Source organism: Penaeus monodon, chromosome 7 (assembly GCF_015228065.2).
Source record: "Penaeus monodon isolate SGIC_2016 chromosome 7, NSTDA_Pmon_1, whole genome shotgun sequence".
NCBI classification, from domain to species: Eukaryota; Metazoa; Arthropoda; class Malacostraca; order Decapoda; family Penaeidae; genus Penaeus; species Penaeus monodon.
This window is the reverse complement of record NC_051392.1, coordinates 32,492,513-32,497,512: the sequence shown is the minus strand read 5'-3', so window position 1 is coordinate 32,497,512 and position 5,000 is coordinate 32,492,513.

Sequence of the window (5,000 nt, the reverse complement as noted above, 5' to 3'; positions counted from 1 at the left end):
AGATCGCTAATGGAAGATATTAGCAAGATTTGTGCCAAAAAAGCGGCGGACAGTAGATGGTTGGGGGTTTTCGGGTTTCTTTCGTTCTGGCGAGGAAAAAGGTTCGTGCGTGGCCACCTGACTGGTCAAGGTGGCCACTAAGTGGGATTCATTGTCTCTTTTTGTCGCTCTTGGGCATCCTGATGGTAAAGGTTAATTGTTTGTTACGGGTTTGAGGGAGAAGTCTACTTTTTTTTTGGGGATTCTAGTTTTGTGAATTTAAATTTTTACTTAAAATTAGGAAATAGTAAAATTTAAATTTTTTTTGGGGGATTTTATCTCCTATCGGGCCCTACTTCAGGGCCAAAAAAAGGAAGGCGCCTTTTTTTTTTCCCGTTTAATCCTGTCTAGATGTACTGAAAAGGACCCAATAAAGCAGAGAAGTGGAACTAAAATAAAACAACTATATTTTTGGGGAAAGTGGAAAATGGGAATCAATAATTTTTGTTGAAATGCTAATATTTTTGGGTGCAATAAATGTATGGTAATTATTTTTTGTTTTAACCCGAGGCTAAACCATTTCCAATTAATAAGAACCTAATTATCCAAAAGTGGCGCAGTGGTAGGTTGGTGTCTTGGGTTTGCGAAACCATATTCACTGTAGTTTTTCGGGGGAGCCATTTAAAACCCATCGTCCGGGGGCCCGGGTGGATTTTTTTTCAAAGTGTGATTCCTACTGTACTTGTATTGATAAATTTTTACACTTGTAACGATTTTTTTGATGGCAATTTTGGACACTGGTGAGGCGGGGCAGAGGGCCTTGGGGACTCTCAGTGATGCCGTCCGTTTATTTTTAGAAAACCGCAAAATTCTACGGAAGGAGAGCAAAAAAACATGAGTTAAAAAAAAATAGGGATGAACTAAAAACCGAAAGTAAAATCGCTCACGAACTTGAAATGACGAAAATCGTCCCAAATAATAAGCCTCCACACCCCAGTTTTCAGGGGGAAACTGTAGACCTGTGTTTCATGATAGTAAAAGACATTTCTTTGTATTTAATAAGTTTAAAGAGTGCCCTGATTTTTTAAATTTTAAAGAAGGAAAAGTTATCCCTGGGGTTAGCACCTTTTGATGGGGAAAAAGCAGTAGATTTTATACAATTTATCACCTAGATAACTAAGACATGAGTTATTAAAAAGTCTTCTTGATAGTTTTGCTAAAACCCCAAAATTTTAAGAGTGGACTTTCGCTCTGCAAAAATTTTAAACCCTGGTAAAACTTTAAACAATTTGAAATTAATTTGGACGGTGTTCTTTATGGTAGTGCCAGAAACAAAAAAAAACTTAAAATTTTACGTTCTTTTAGATACTAGCCACTAAGTCTTGCGTTTTCCCCCCCAATTTTTCGCTTGTTTCTGAAAGTGAACAACGTCTCACTCTTATAAAATTGCGATTTGCAGCACTTGGGCTTCCGCTCATGGGTCTTAAAACCCGAAATAAAAACACCGGTCCCCCAGGGGGAAAAGGGATGGTTCAGGAATACAGTGAATTATAAGGGTTTCATCATTGGGGCATGTTGCGTGTTGAGAAATTAGAGATGCTACCATTTGCATTTGTTTACTACTTACGTCGATTTAAAAATTAAAATTTTTGCATTTCAACTTTGAAACGGTTGGTTCCAGAAGAACTGAGGAGAAGCCCCCAAAACCTAAAAAACATGTCATGGTTTGATGAAGTCGGGCCAACAACCCCGTTCCCTAAAAACCCTTTTGCTTTCAAGCAACAAACTAGTTAACCACAACTTTTTTTTTTGATGCAACTCCCTCGTAAATTCTTAAATTCTGGCACCATCAAAGGTTCTTGGGGGCTCACTATCCTCCAAAATTCCGGCTGTTCTTGCGTTTATTGTTTTTGAAAAAAGTTTAAACCCCGGTGTTACCTACATCATGCCATGGATTAGGGTTTCTGATCATCTTGGGCGTACAGACACTTTCCCTCTTTTAAATTTTCATTCCCATGTTCATATTTGTTGGATGGGTTAAAACTGTAGGGTTGCCAATCAAATTTTTTCTCTGTTTATTCCCCTATTAAAAATATATTAACCCTTACATTGTTACTATAAAACTACTACCCCCTGTGTCTGACCATATTGAACTATACCGTGTACTGTACCAGTTGCAAAAAAAGACTAAAGTTACTGATGAAAATTTTCAAACAGTTGAAACAGATCTTTAAAAATTAAGAGATTCCTTTCCCCTGTATTGTCCCCAAGTTTGAACCCTCAAAATCACACCTTCGGGAATTTGTCAAATCCAATAAATTGTCCATCTTTTCAGGGGTTCAGGTTTTAAAGCTAATACGGGGAAACCCGGGAAAATTCGCGTGGGTCTGTCTTCAAGTAGAGTAATGAAAAGGTTTTTCTACCCCTCCTTGTGAAATTTCCCGATTCCTGGCGGGGGTTTGGGAAAACCCTCTCTGGGTTTTACCTGCTTACACCCCGGGAAGATAGTTTTTCAGTCTGGCCATAAGTCCACTTGCGGTCATTTCCCCCCGCTCGTAAGACGAAATTAAAGGGAAGGGAAAAATTTTATTGGCCTGGAAAGGGGGCGAATCAAGACTATTGCAAAACTTGTGGGAATGCCAGAGAATTCCCCGAAAGGGGAGGATAAAAACCGCCCCCCTTGCACCATACCTATTTGACTGAAACCTTTTTTTCGCGTCCGATCGACATTGTCGGACCATTAATCCTCAGTTTCCCAGGTCACGAATCACTTATCGTTAATGATTTTTGCTACCGGGGTCCCTGATCTCTCCCGTTAAAGACATTGATTCGGTGTTTACCGAAGCTTTACTAAAATGATTTTCTCTCGAGTAACATTTCCCAGGGAAATCTCTCAGACAGAGGTACGTAATTTTCTTTTCCCAAAATTAAAAGGGTGAACTCCACGTTTACTCGGGATAAACCCCTTTTCCACAACTCTTTACCACCGAGTTTTTAACGGAGGATAGAAAGATTCCACAGTAACTGAAGGCTTGCTTAGAAAGTTGTCTGTAGAAAAAAAAAAGGGAGTGCTCAGTTAAAAATTTTTATAATAATATATATATATATTTTATAAATATATATATATATATAATATTATATTATATTATATATTTTAAGTATATATGTTCCATAAAAACTAAAATAATATATTATTTTTTTATATATATTATTAAAATTTATATTAAAATAATTAATTATATATTATATTTATCATAAACAATAAAAATTTTATAGATATGAACATATATATATATATTATATATATATAATATATATATTAAATATATTTTATTATATATATATAGGGATATATATATTAAAATATATATATATTATATATATATTAATTTTTTTATATACTCTTATTCGTATAGCATGTGTGCTAGACACACACATAAAAAATATTATTAAAATATAATAACAATATATATATAATATATATATATATTTTATATATATATATATTAATTTTATATATTTATTTTATATATATATATAATTAAAATATAATAAAAAATAAAGACTAAGAATATTTATATAAAATTATATATATATTAAAATTAAAATTTTATATTATAATATAATATTATATATTATATATATACATATATATATAATATATATATATATAATATATTAAATATATATATTTTAAAATATATTATATATGTATAAAAATTTTATGTATTTACCATATTTCGTATATTTTTTATAATATATATTTTATATATATATATAATAATTATATATATATATATTATATTATATATTGTGGTGTGTGTGTTGTGTGTGTATATAATTTTGTGTGTGTGTAAAAACCCCCAAAAACACGCAACACACACACACACACACACACACCCACACACACACACACACACACATGTATAAATATATATATATGTTCATATATATGTATATGTACATATATATATATATAATATATATATATATATATATATAGTATATATATATATATATATACATACACACATATATGTCTACACACATGCATACATGTATCTATGCATAAATACCATGCACTTATATGTGTGTATGTATATTGAGTGTGTGTTTATATATATATATATATATATATATATATATATATATATATATATATATATATATATATATATTATGTATATTTGTATATATATATATATATATTATATAATATATATATATATATATACACACATAAGCCTATATGTATGTATGTATATGATGACTGTCAACTGGTTAAACGAGTATGAACAACACTAACATTTGCAGTTCATTACGAGTCGTTTGTTGGAACGAAAATGGCCTTTGAGGCTAACAAAACATTCGCAGTGGTTATTATAGAGTCGCTACACATAACGGGTGTTCATATGGCTTGGAATTAAGGCCAGAACGGCTTTCAAAGACACTCGATAGGCGGGGCAGTAAGACCGCTCTTGACTAATTATAAGTCATAATTGGGTCTATCTATGCCATATGGCGCCTTATTGGCTACGACCTGTTGCAGACAGTGTTTGATGAACTACTGGGTCAACAATTTTTTTTCTCGCAGCTCGTCTGATCAGGGCCCATCTCAATGCATCTTCTGAAAAGAGTTTACACTCTAGCTGAATTTGTTGGCATGATCAACAAATTCGCAGGCCGCAGGACACGCCTTAATATAATTCTTGAAGCGCTTTCTTTAGGTTATGCGGTGGCCGAGCACAAAGAATCGACTTGCCATATAACATCTATTAACATCTATAAGGCACATATATGTGGGTGAGTGTACATATATATGAATAAACATATGTATATACATATATATATAATATATATATATATATATATTATATATATATATATATATATATATATAAATACTATGTATGTATATATGTAATATAATATATATACATATTTTCATATAGTATAGTATATATATCTATATAAATATTGAATATATGTATAATATAATACATATATATATATAATATATT